The sequence below is a fragment of the Melospiza melodia genome, chromosome 3 (genome assembly GCF_035770615.1).
Source record: "Melospiza melodia melodia isolate bMelMel2 chromosome 3, bMelMel2.pri, whole genome shotgun sequence".
NCBI lineage: Eukaryota > Metazoa > Chordata > Aves > Passeriformes > Passerellidae > Melospiza > Melospiza melodia.
Genome location: NC_086196.1, coordinates 51,018,509 through 51,033,011, shown reverse-complemented (window position 1 = coordinate 51,033,011; position 14,503 = coordinate 51,018,509). Strand labels below are relative to the sequence as shown.

General features: G+C 39.8%; 1 pseudogene; it reads left to right on the top strand.

Annotated features, from left to right (window-relative positions):
• Positions 1 to 3,466: 3,466 nt before the first annotated feature.
• On the top strand, positions 3,467 to 10,590 carry LOC134415834 (sulfotransferase 6B1-like; annotated as a pseudogene).
• The last annotated feature ends 3,913 nt before the right edge of the window (positions 10,591 to 14,503 follow it).

The window sequence follows — 14,503 nt, the reverse complement described above, 5'->3', positions numbered from 1 at the left end:
GTGTCCAGCAGGGCAGCGCGGGAGTTCTGGGCAGGCAGAGCCCGAGATTTTAACCCTTTTCCTGGATGATGGAAACCTTACAAATGCTGATCCTCCTGGAGCTGAATGAGAAGAGAGACAGAGATGAAATCGGAGGAAATGGGCCAGTGTGATGCAAGTTTGTGCAAGTGAAAGATGTCCGAGAGAATTTGAGCAGAATCTTATGTGGGAGGAGATGATGGAGTGGCCTTTGGCTGGGCTTTTCTTGTACAGCCATGGACAGAACCATTTTTTTTTTAACTGGGCCAAGCATACTTAAAAGGGGAATCCTAGAAGCAGCTCTGATCCATGGGCAGTGGGTATGGAAGGAAGAGGTCACAAGGGCAAATGTTCTCCGGGCGGTGCAATGTGTGACAGGGAAACACAAGATGTCTCAACTGTGTTTCCAGGGAAAGCCTATGGTACAAGAGGGACTTCTCTCTTCTTGATGAACTGAGAATTGATTATCTGAAGGGTGGTGATGGACTGAGAGTTGGTTTTCTGAGGAGTGGTAAATGAATTGAGAATCCAAGTATTTGTCCTGCTGTTATGTATTAGAAATTGGGTGGGGGGGAGGAGGAATGTTTTTGGAAGGTTTTCATTCTGAGTTCTGTGTGTGTTTCTTTTTACGTGCAGTTATAGGTTCATAAAGTTTTTTTCTTTATTCCTAAGTTGGAGCCTGCTTTGCTCTAATCCTGGTCACATCTCACAGCAGAAACTAGGGAAAATATATTTTCATGGGGGAGGCTGGCATTGGACCATCATCAAACCATGACAATAACTTCTAGATTCTTACCAATCGTCAAAAAAAAAGAGAAAAAGAAAAGTATCTTTCTCTTTGGTCTAGTGTTGCCTATGGTGCCTAAACAGAGAAATTTTCACTGAAAATTATGTTTATATTGTATTTTTATCTCTTTCCTTTAAAGAGAATGAACAAGCCAGAAGAATTATATTAACCCATCTTCCATCTCATATCTTTTCCCCAGTCCATTTCCAAAGCAAAGTTAGGCTGAGTCTTCCATTCAGGTGCATCTTCTCTTTATGGTGTACTGCAAATGCTTCTGATGACAGCATTTCCATCCAAGGCAGATCTTCCTGTGGCTAACTGAGCAACTCAGAGTTGTCCCTGAGGAGCACAGGGGCTGTTCCACATTGACTGAGCTGCACAGCCCAAGACACTTTGGCTGCTGCGCAGACAGTGCTGGGACTGGGACTTGGATTGCTGGCATCCTCAGGATCCCTGGTTGCCCTGAGCCTCTCTAGAGAGACAGGGCTGTTGTAACCCACCTTTGTGTGCAGCTCCTGACAGACAGACAGACAGACATCTGGCTGTGGCAGCACTGGAGACCATGGTCATGAGCAGAGAGCAGAGTCTGAGGGTTGAAGGAGCTGGAGGCACCTGTGTCCCCAGTGGCCCGGGGGACAGGTTGCTACATTTCATGCTGAGGTATTTTAGTGATCTGGCTCCCTCAGGATTTAGGGAGATGGCTGCAAAGAAAATTTCTTTGGCAGCTAGAATAAAGGATTAAAAAAATGATAATTTTTTGATGCCCTTACTCTTTAGTACTGGAAAGCAGGTTAAAATTTTCCTCAGCAATTCAGATTTACCACATGGACAAAGAGCTGAAAAGAATAACTAAAACAAAGCTTCCAGAAAGCATAATATATGAACAGTGTCTTCAACTTTTCAGAGTAAAATAGTACTGATAGAGAAAGTATTATTTCCAATAAAATGGTCTATTTTGATGGTTCTACATTTTGGGAGACTAGATGAATAATTTTACATTATTATTTGTAAGTAATTTTATGCAATCTTCCAAGTGTTGCAGGTACGATTTTCATTTGATAATGTCTCATGTTTAATTAATGTTGTGTCTAACATCCATTTATGAAGAAATAGACTAAGATGTGATAAGAGGGTTTGATATATGTGTAGTGAATGAGACCCATACTGTATTCAAGGGCACGAAAGAGAGTGAAAGGTCCTTTCACAGGGTAATTCACCTTCCTGTATTGCCTGTTCTTTGTTGGGATGACCAGTGGAAATACCCATTTCACCATTTCAGCACTTCTTACGTTCTAAAATGGTGTCCCCCAGAATACAAATAACAGCCCCAGAAGGAAGAATTTCCCCCACAGATTAAATTATGGATATGAGGAGAGGCAAATAAAAGTGAAGTAGTACAAGTATAATTTGATTCACACTATTGCACTAAAACTTCACAAGCAAGTGTCCCTCCTGTTAGATTTAATGACACAAAATTCTCAGATGTGAGTATTTCATCCTGAGAAATCTGGTTTGCGTGATACCTGTCCTCAGGTTTGGACACTGCTTTACAGTGCCTGGATGTAGGACAGAGCCATTGCCTGTAAGGAACCTTTATCCTGGGAGGTGTATCCATTAGAGGAGTCAACGGCAAGCCACGTTGAGATCCACTGTCCAGGTATGTACTCCATACGTACTACTTGTCCAGTTGGCAAATTGCACTGCATTAGTCACAAGTGATAAATCTTTTTGGAAATAATATTTACAGGTGTTTTGTTGGTTTAATTTAACATTTTTAATCTTACTAGTTGTTGCCCCAATACTTCCTGTTGCTGGTATAAGTAGCATCAAAGGCCAAAGATCTTTGCCGGAGACTTAAACATTGAATCTGAGCCTAAAGCCAGTTCCTTTATGGGGTCACTGCAGTCAGCAGCTCATCATGGGAAGTGCATGATAAACACTACTCAGTGTAGCTCAGGTTATATTTTCATCACCTCCCTAAGCACTGATCAGTTGTCAAACAATGATTGAGCTCATTAAAGAAATGTAGAAATGAGTAATTTTTGTGTAGACACCAGAAAAACAGGCCTCTGTAGTGCAGTCTGACGAGAGGCCCAAGAGTGCCTGTGCCCCTGTGCCCTCCTGGACTCCAGCGGCCGGGAGCAGCCGGCCACACTCACAGGAGTGTCCTCAGCTCAGTCTCTAGTGCACTGAACATCTTCTCTCCCAGTCCCAACACATTTTATCTAACTTTGGTGAGAATGATGGGTGACATGATAAAGAAAATAGGAAATCCCAGCAGCAAGTACTGGAAAGAGATGAACTGCCTTGAGGATTTTCATAATTTAAATTCCAATCTGCAAATCATGTCATTATATTTTTTTCTATTCTGCCTATAAACTCTGTGTTGTACTCACAGATTTTTGGCATGATGTTTAGAAATTATCTAAGTCATTTTCCTAGAATGCAATTGCATATAGCTGCTTATCTGGTTTGTTTATGTTCAACTTCTATTGATTTCAAAGGTTCATATTACGTAAGGTCTTTGACAGGAGCTGAGTCTATCTTTACAGCTTCAGAAAGAGGTAAGTTCTTGTTCATAGGGTCAAGAAAAAAAAGAGGAATAACAAACCAAGCATTTATTAAAGGACAATCTGTGGGTTTCTCCTTCTACAGAGCATTTCACACTGTGACAGAGCCTGTGTGTGAGAGAAAGAAGAAGAATGGAGAAGTCCAGGAAAAAATTTATTGGTTTGGTAGATGAGGCAATAGCAGCTGCCAACTCCATGCGTCGTGATGAACTGCTCTTTTCTTACAAGGGAATTCTCTACCCTATCACTGTTTGTCCTCCTGAAACTCTCAAAGACTTGGAGTCCTTTGAAGCCAGAAGGGATGATGTAATTTTGGCAGGATACCCTAAATCTGGTGAATATATTTTAATTCTTTTTATAAACAAGTTCCTCTAATAATAAGTAATAGTAAGTAATAAGGTTTGTACTAAATATATGAAATATATATGATATGATACAAAATATTATATTATGATAAATAATTGTATTTAGAATGTTCACCAAATTTTGTAAAATTGATTTCATTCTCAGAAAGTACCAGAAATTGTTTATGAATATTTGATATGGTAAAAAAAGACTGTGAAAAACATTCTGATTTTATTTTCTATAGCATGTAAAGGTTTTTGTTATTTTTACTTTTCATAGTTATAAAGTTAAAAGCACAAATTAGAGAGGTTTTTACACCAAAGGTAACTAGATCTCCTGATATTCCATGATCTACTCCCACATGTATGTTGGTAAAGTTAAGAGCTTTATATTTTTACAATGGAGCCTTTGGTACCTTCAAATGGTACATTCCATCTTCTTCGGTTTATTTCACATAGATGTAAGGAAATATCTATCAAAAAGGTTTTGGTAGTCCTTGAAGTGATTGCATTGTTTTTAAGTATTCTTTAAGGAAAATCAAGAGGACATCTTTCCCAGGGTTGCAAGTTTACCCTACGTATTTCCTCCATCTGCCTCAAAGCTCTGGTCCACATGCAAGCCAAGGTTGGGATCAGATCTGCCTCACATACACTTTAATCTTGCTGTTCCTCTCTTACAGCAATTGGTTCACACTGCCTCACAGTGAACAGTCACTGCTGACATGTTTGTGAAGATTTTGCTAATTCATTGTATTTTCTTTTTGAAGAAATGTTATGCACTGGAATGCACTTGTTAATATTGCAGTGAGAAAGATGTAGGCACCCAGTGTCCAGAAGTCAGGACATGGCAAATCAGAGATGGGAGATCTTTGCAGGCTCTTTTTTATCTTTTGAAGAAAAAGATAACAAGCGTGTCTAGGAAATGTCACTTCAGAGAGGTTTTACCTGTTGTTTAAGAAAATGTGTGCACAATTTTCAGATCTAGTTTTGATCCTGTCTTGAAGTATTCTGACCCACCTTTCTTCAAAAGATAAACCAGCACACCAGGAAACACTTAATACATTAAGTTTTAAAGTATAGGGTCACCACCCCAATCTCCCTTATATGTGTCACAATAAAATTTATCAAATTAAAGCAGGTTTTCCTTGTTGAATCTCAGAGGTTCTGCTCTCTGATTAGTCAGTTTACAGTATACTGTAATGTATATGTAAAGTTATGGTGTACTGAAGTGTTCAAGTTGGAGAAATATCTCCTTATGAGGAGCAAAGGTAGGATCCTGGGTGGTGATTGACCAGACAGTCAGCTGTGATTGTATGACATGAAAGGAGACCAGGTAACTCACCTGGTAGTACTAGCACCTCTTGACTTCCCTGGTAAATCCATTTCTGTCCATTCTAAAAGTTTTACAACCATTTCTATGCTTTTCTACTTTCAGGCACAAACTGGCTAAGTCAAATCTTAACTGACCTGATAGCCATATCTCAAAAGAAAACACCAGGTAGTGAAAGCAGTGTGAATGCTGAAGAACCAGAAGAATTCCCCTACCTCGAAATTGGAGATGCTGAGAAATATGAGGTGGGAACAGAATATATATGGAAATGATGAACATTATGTGCTTCAAATACGGAATATATGATATATGATCTATTCTATTGTTTGATAAGAACTTTACCACTCCTCTTTATGTGGCCTCTGCTCAGGAGTAATCTCACCTGGCCTGTCAAATACTGAACACATACAAATAAACAGACACTTCATTGGGACTTGAGAGGAGGACATACCCATGAGATACATAAGAAGTTCAGAAATTCAACATATCATCTTTTGTATTTAAGAAGAGCTTCATGAAGTGTCAAATCATGTAATATTAGCATTTGTCTCTTTTACTAGCTCTTCCTCCTCCTCCTCCCCTCTCTCAGTCCTTGAGATGCTTCAGCTTTCAGAGACAGCTAATCTCTATCCCACCTCTAGGTTTGATCCCTTCTCTACAAGAACAAGAGAGATTATCACAGAAGAGAACAAACAATGGATAGTCCTTTTTTCAATTGCTCATGGGCTTGTGATGATTAGTGCTACTCAGAGCAGCCCACTAATATCCCAGGAAAACACTCACTAGAAAAACAAATAAAAACACTTCAAGGAGGCAATAACTGTTGATAAGTTCATCAACAGTTGATAAGTTCATCATTTTAGCACAGGTTAATGAAAAGAATACTTGTACTAACTGAACTGTCCACTTTCTTCCTTCCAATTCTTCAAGCGAATGACCAAATTACCTTCTCCAAGATTAATGGTTACCCATCTCCGTCCTGAAAATCTTCCCAAATCTATCTTCCAAAACAATGCCAAGGTGAGTGCTGATTGTAATGTATTAAAACAAATACTTCAACAGATTTTTTTTTAAGAGCCAATGTAGTACTTTCTTGCCAATTTTCAGAATCACTCTTTTACACAAGTGTTTAGCCTGGCCATTTCTACTCGTTTAAGACTGTCCACGTTTAAGAAGTGCTATTCACCTCACCTAACCACAGTTTGCACTTATTGGCTTCTTTGTGACAGTTTCCACAAGAGAGTTACAGGGTTTGAATGAATAATCCGGAGGCAAAATGGATTTTGATGTGATTTCCTGTGGGAGGAATTTTATGGCATTGTTGCAAGTGTGGGCTTCAATGTGCCAAATTTCCATGAGCATTTATATTTTTGTGAATTTTGCCTGCCACTTAAATGATGAACTATGCTTGTATTGAGCAAAACATACTTAGATTCTGCATAAGTAATTTGGTTAATCAGTTAAAGATAATAATTATAGGCAACCATCTTCTTATGGTACCAAAGCAAAGTTAGTTACTGCATCTCCAGATCTGGGAATGAAATCGCTACTTCTGCAAGGAGCACACAAGGTGTTAGAAATCCCCAACTGCAGTTATAAAGTATATTATTGTTATTTCTTTTTTTATGCTGCAGTCTACCCTGTCTTTCCCTAATAAATAGTAGTACAATTTTTTTCTAGATATTGTTACTGATTGTAATCCAAAAGATGTTGCTACATCTTTCTACCACTTTTGTCTCTTCCCTCCTATGAGACCTGGGATGATTTCTTCACAGATTTCATGACAAAGAAAAGTACAGTATAATTTTTTGTCTGTTTCAATTGTCCAATGATTTCTTGTTGTATAAAAACCTTTGTTCTTTGGTAAATCAGCTTCTCTAGGAATTTTTAGTTTACAGTACAAACCAGAGATTAAACACTGAGAGTTAGAATTCTGAACTGAAGTTTTCCATGCTTGCCCTACTGCTTGAGGATAAATATTTGTCAAAACTTCACTTCCACGGGCTTTTTTAATTTGTACAAACTGGTATTTTTCCTGGAAGAGGCATTTCTTCCTTATCTCTATCTTGGGTCCCCTCTACCCCCTGCCCTCCTATGTCCATCATGTTCTGTCCATGGAACTATATAATCATCTCCATGCCAAACTGGATGAAAGGAATTATCTGGACTAAGTCTTGTGCATTAAAAAGGGGACAAATTCTAATGAATTTAAAAAACTAATAGGAGTAGTTTAAAGTTATGAGTTTTGGGTAGCACATGGGCAGCAGAAAGGGGGGTTTCAACAACCTTTCAGACTCGAATAAGGTAGTCTTACAAGATGGTCTGCAAGATGACAGCTTTTTTGGTGCACTCAAAACTGTCTTGAAATGCTAACAAGTTTTACTCATCTGACTTATAAATGGTATCATATGCCTGATCCTCGAGCAAAATCGATAATTCACACCCACAGAAAGGTGTGAACTTTGTCATAAACCTGATTAATAAAGCCCTTGGCTGACACAACATAATGAGCAGAACTTGCATAATCTAAATTTATACTTAATCTTTGGCTCCTTTTGCTTTATTTAGTGGCCTGGGGATGCTATTTTGAATACCTCTCTGAATGGAACAAATATGCTGACAAAGAAAATATTATGACAATAACTTATGAAGAGGTAAAAGAGGTAAGGTTTTCAATATTTACAAATACTTTATACTTGAAGGGACATTTTTTTCCTGAACTAATATACCCTTATATGAATGCAGGGCATCCAAGGTATGTGAGACAGATTCTTCTTTTAAGAATCTGTTTTACAGAGAAGAAGTGGTGAAATTCAAACTTAAAAGCCCTCTTAAAATTTTGCTTGTGAAAATGATTCTTGTATTTTATTTATCTGTAAGACTGGATATGACTCTCGATACCATGGTTTAGTTGAGGTGTTATGAGCATGGGCTGGACACGATGATCTCTAAGGTGTCTTCAAACCCGGTCATTCTGTGAATTCTGTAATATAAGCCCAAATAATTTAAAACCATAATTAACAGTAATCCATCTTTGGGAAGGAGCTCTTGTGTTTTCAGCAGGGTATATTTTACACATCTGTAAATCATATATAATATTTTGTAATCTACAGGAAGGCAGCTTGTATCTCCTCCAAAATAATTATGGAGAAGAGGAACACTTTGGGTCACCCTAGTCCTGGTGAACTCTGTGAATACCCTATGTATGCAGCCAGCAGAGAGATATAGGGAAGTGCAAACACCTTGGAAAGCAGAGTCATTTGTTTGAAAGTCATGCCATATGTTACATTGCTCTTTCCAGAATCCTGCCCAGGTTGTGAAAGACATAGCTACGTTCTTTGGAATTCCTCTGACTGAGGAACAGCTCCAGCTGGTACTAGACAGGAGCAGCTTCCAGTCCATGAAGAAAAACTCAGACAAGACCCATGGGTCATTTGGCAATGTTCTCTTTCGCAAAGGTAGGAAGCTCCAAGGGGCTCAGAGGTAGAAATGTGCCACTCTCTGGGACTTGGGCCATTGTCTGGTTCCTTTTCCTGCACTCACATTAGAATTGTAAGGTAGTGTCAAGCAGGTAATCCCGGCTTTGCTTGAGAAAAGTATCCAAGGGGAACTGGTGAGGAAGATGCACAGCAAGGCTCTCACAGCAGAGCCACTCTTGGCTGCTCACAGGTGGCTGGCAGGAAGGAGGAACTGTCATGTGTCTGAATTCCTCTCCACCTCTGTGCCTGGATCACCAAGTGCCCAGCCTTTGGAGCTGGCAGCACTGGGCCAAACTCAGCCTGAGTGGAGTGACCACACTTTGTAGGAGAGTATGGGAATCTTCTGAGATGGCCACTGCCAAATTCCTGTTCACTCTTACACATTAGAAGTAAGCCAAGCTAGCAAGAATCCAGGAGGACACAAGAGAGGGAAGGGAAGGAAGTAGCCTTTGCAGTGTAGTGTGGGGGACATGGACATGAGGAGGGAACCTGGTTGTCAGAATCTATTTCTGCAATTTGTTTTAAAGTAATGACTGGATAAAAAGTAAAGCTGTCAAAGGAGCAGAAAGTCAGCTCTGCCTCCTGGCAGATGATTCTTAATTAATTGTTCATGACCTTCCACTTTGCCAATCATAGCTTACTAGAGGAGAGAGATGGAGGGAAACAGAATTTTAGGCTGCCTTTTTGAACACAGTCATCTAATGAGGAGTACATTCTTTGGCATTATAGCAAAAGATGATTCATACATATATATGTAACTCCTCTGACTGCAGAAAATTACATTGGTATAGACAAATGTTTCATCTGGAAAATGGATGAATACAATTTTGTGTACAATGCAATAAAAATGACTGCTCTATAAAATATAAAATGAAATGTCTTGGTTTTCAAGAGTTTGTTCCTGCTTCTTTGAAGGTGGTGTAAGTGACTGGAAGAATCTTTTCACTGAAGATCAGAATGAAAAAATGGACAAAGCATTTGAAGAACATATAGCAGGAACGAAACTTGGGAAGAAGTTGAAGTATGACTTGTACTGCAAAGCCTGAAGAGAAATGAAATGTGGTTAGAACAAGAACTTTGCAAGGCAGACTCAGATGATCTAAATGCTATACACTGGAAACCTAGATCAAATGATCCAAGCACCTTACGATTACTCTAAGAGTCATTGCAGCATCCTTTACAGTGACACTGATAAGTGATGAGCATTTTGTTTTGTGGTGAGATCTTTAGCTTCCCCCATTTCCTGAAGAAGATGTCTACTAATGATATTTACAAGTACTCAACAGCCCTGTTCCAGCTGTCACCTGGAAGGAAATTCTTCTTTTCTTTCGAGACGAATCCTGTCTGTGTAGCTGCTTTCTAATTATTTAGTATGCAGATTATTTTTTCTTCCCAAATGTTTCCAATCAGTCAACATCTTCACAGAAAATATCACTAGCAAAACCAGGAATATAACAGAAGTCTAACAAATGAGATCATCCATGAATTCGGCAGGAATTTTATCAAAGCTAGAGAAAGGAAAAAGAAGGGGAATATGGATCAGTGTTCGTAGGGCTCTTCATCTCTCTGAATACAAAATACCAAGATGGATTTCAGATATGGTCAGAAATTAAGAGGCAGGATTCAGTCAGAGGCACTGCTTTTTATAGGAACACAGAGCAGCCCAGGTTGCAAGAGACTTTGAAAAATCATCTGGCACAACCTTTCATGGGAAAGGAAGCCTGGATGAGGCTAAATATCTCAATATCATATCTCGAAATCTCCAGTAATGAGGATTGTACGCCATTCCTGAAGGCATTGTTCCAGCAAATGGTTGTTCTTGCTGTGAAGAACTTACTTCATTTATCAAGATTAAACCTCTCTTGTTGCAAGTTGACCTCACTGCCTCCTTTCTTCTGCATGTGGTGTCTGGTGAATAGGGAGCCTTTATCCTCTTTGTAGCTGCCCTTTAAGTACTGGAAACTGTGATGGGGCTGTCCCTGAGCCTTCTCAACTTTGTAGTCCTGCCTTGGAACCTCTCTGCTTTCTTTGTGTCATTCTTTAAAATGCTTCTATTAAGATAGTGGTGTTCTCAAGAGTTATGGTGTGAGACATTGCTCTACCTAGATCTCTTTTACTGCCATTGGGATTTCCCTCACTAAACACAGTAATTTAGATTTTTCTAGGCACCTCTTCAGGAAAACAAAAAAAAGTCAAAATAAGTTTCTGTAAGTATAGTTGGATTAAAACCAGGAAAAGTCCCAGCCAACTCATTGATCCATCAACTGAGCAGCTAAGGTGTAAAAATAAAAGATGGAGTTGGAAAGAATGAAATACTGAAAGATTTTTTGTTTCATTCTTCTAAAGCTGGTTGGTTCTGCTTGGACATAAATGGACATGCGGTGTTTTGGAAAGAAATTGGAATGCTAGAAGTAACAACACTTCGAATATTTAGAAAAGAAAAGAATGGATTCAAAAGCAGAGCAGCAGAAGTCCTGTGGCAAGGCATCTTTGAAGAACTGCAAGTTATCTGTAAGAACCAGAAAGGTACCAGAGGAGAACTCCATAACAGCAGCGTTTAAAAACTTGAGATGGAAGAATCAGAATAGAACAGACACCTTAACTTGATACAGGGAAATGTAGTAGCAAAAATGACAAAGCAACTGACCATGGAACATTTTGAAAAAAATGAAATAGTAAGTAAAAATTATGATAAAGAATTTGGTGGTCCTCCTTAAGAAAACTTACCTCTTGAATAAGCCACTGACAGAAAATACAAGAGATGACAGCATTGGGGAGGGCCTGAAATTATGTGACTTAAGAGACACAAATATATGTGGAGATGGCAATGTATAAATTTGGTTATAGTAATGACAGTACTGGAAGTAGACTTAGAAATTGATGCAACAGCAATACAAGGCATTCAGAAGCAATGACAGCAGCAGCAATACTTTCAGGAATATCCACTTGTTCCCATGGATATGATGAACTTGGTTGCAATAGTTTGCTTTATGATCACACTGCATATACTGGTTGACAGCAGAACTTGGAGGGCAATTAAAACAATCTCCTTTAGTGGTGAGTTCTGATCACATTCAATCTTGTTTTTAACACTGATATAATGACTAATATCATACACTAATCTAATATCATATACTGTATCATAAATGACTGACTTTTAAATCTGGGGATCAGGATAGAGGGCTGAAAATACTAGGAAAAAAGGCAAAACAATTTGAAACATTACACATTGAGAAGATTAGAGAACCCAATGTTTAGTAATGGTAAGTGTAAAACTCTGTATTTAGAAAAGTGAAGCCAAAGGAGCAGGTACTTGATGGGGGTAAATCAGTCAGGCAGCAACTGGCATAAGAGCACTTGAGGAATCACTTAGCAAGGACTAACATGATGACAGTGCCAGAAAAAAAAGGCTCAGATCTTATTCTGGTCTTGCTGATCTGGTTGAAAACCAGACTTTGATCTGATTTTGCATTTTATCCTCTCCTGTGTCATCCCAAGGCTTGAATTCAGTCCCTTTGTACTCTTAACAATCTCACTCTGAAGGACAGAGCTATTCAGTGCAGTAACACCTCATGTGCTTTTGCTCCTTTTGAGATACTCAGTGGGCCCTTGCATTCAGGGGGGTAAGGAGATGGAAGAAGGGAAGATGGAAAAGGCAAGCATGCCAAAATGAATGTAGGCAAGGAAACTTGATGGCTGAGTGACATTTTGAGGGAGTGAAAAGTAAGCAGAGATGAGGCCAGTGAGTGTGAGAATCAATTCAGAAAAACTTGGGAATCTGTTTTGAAGGTAAGACATAACTGACTGACACAATAACAGTGGCTCTCAAAATTTACTACTTCTAGGTTCTTACCAGGTGTCAAAAGAAAAGGAAAAGTACCTTTCTTTTTGGTCTAGTCTCTTTTGTTGCCTTGATGCCTTCCTGTCACAGACATTTTTTCATAGAAATCCTTTCTTTGGGATTTGTTCATCTTCTGGGAAGCTGAGGCCCCAGAAGAAGATTGTAAACAATTGTTAACGGCTGGTGTGGAATGCAACAGGTGCAGTGGTGATTGGGCTTCTGTGAGTGTTTGGATTTGCTGACCACTCACAGAAGAGTTTGTCCTTGCTTTCTGCTGGACACAGAACTTTGTTATTCATTCTTTTCTATGCTATTCTTAGCTTAGCAGCCTCTGCAACTTCTCTCCTTATTCTTTTTAGTATAGTTATAATGTATTATATATCATATATCAATAAATCTAGCCTTCTGATCATGAAACAAGATTCTCGTCCACTTCTCTCTCCCTGGAAGACCTCATCAGGTCGCTGTAATACCTTCCCATGGTTTTGCATGAGAAATATTTATGGAAGTGATGCAAACTTCTAGCCACTGTAAAGCTGGACACCCCTCTGTGAAAAACACATGTTAAAAATAGTAGAAAGCCAGGAACTTCCTCTTTCTCTTCTGGCCAGCAAAGAGGTAACACGCCCTGTCCCCCTGTCTTGGCCAGGCTGGGCTGGTTGGCCTGGGGGCTGGGCCTGCTCTCCCTCAGGGACCACTGCCGGCCTTCCCCGCTATCAGCTGCCAGGCAGGGGAGGGGGCGCCGTGGGCCAGGCCAGGGCTGCCATTTCAGGGCCGAGCTGATTCCGCCGGCCCTGCGGGGAGCAGCCCCGGGCCGAGCCAGCTCGGCCAAAATTCTACCATTGCAACCACCAGGCAGTCGTGGTAGAATTTTGAGCAAAATTCTCCCCTCTCCACCCCTTCCTCCCCTGGCACGCTGCTGTTGAGTTCTGGTCTGGCTGATTTGATCCTAGCCTTCCCCCCAGCCGCAGTTCCCTCTGTCTGTAGCACTCATACTGACCGGGGTCAGGTTGACCATCTGCAGGCCCCAGGTGAGATATTAACACTTTCAGTGCTTCTATCCTCCCTCAAGAGAGAGAAAGGAACAAGAGACAACCATGTAAAGAAGCAACATGAAGTCATCGAGGTTAGTGAAGGAGTAGTCAAGTTCCAAATTGGAGAGATGAGGATGTGTCTTAATCTTGGGGCTGAAGTCCTCTGGAAAAGCTGAGGAAAAAGACTCTTTTTCCCTATAATGCATTAAGGTATGGGGAGATGAAAGTGTTCAAATTGTACATATTCAGCAAAGGCCTCCATGCTAATGTAAGCAGATGTTAAAGTAGCTGTCATTCTATGAGAAGTTTGAACAGAGGAGAGAAGGGTGATCCTGTGCCCCCAGGAAGAGAAGAAGACAACCTCTGTTCCCAGAGATGAAGATGATTTAAGAGTCAGATAATGAGAACTTTTCCCTTTGAACAGCTCATCTTTAAAACAGTACGTTGACATGGCCCATAAACAGAGCTGTGGAAAAAGCCTGTGGAAAATAAAAGGGACTTCACAATTGCAGATTTCCCCGGGCGGCTGCTATTCATGACAAAATTGAGAGACACAAGAGAACTGTTTCTTTTTCTTGTGGAGAAGTCTCCATAACATTTACAAGAGGGGATTCTCTCCCTAAGTGAATTTAGGAAATACTATTCTAGAGGTGGCAAATTGACTGAAATTTTAGTTCTGCTTCTTTCATTGTCAGTGGGAAAGAACAGGTTGTGGCTGGAAGAGAAGTGTTCTGAAGGTTTTGTTCTGATTCTTATTACTCTTTCTTTTAGTTATTGTTAATAAAGTTTTCTTTATACCCTTTAATGTTTTCAGCCTGCTTTGCCTTTCTCCTAATCCTACCTCACAGCAGGGAGTTCACTGGTGAGGGGCCAGCACCAAAACTGCCACATGCCTAAATAGAGAAATTTTCACTGAAAATTATGTTTATTTTGTATTTTTATCTATTTCCTTTATGAGAATGAACAAGCCAGAAAAATGATATTAACCCATCTTCAATCTCATATCTTTTCCCCAGTCCATTTCCAAAGCAAAGTTAGGCTGAGTCTTCCATTCAGGTGCATCTTCTCTTTATGGTGTACTGTACTGCAAATGCTCCTGA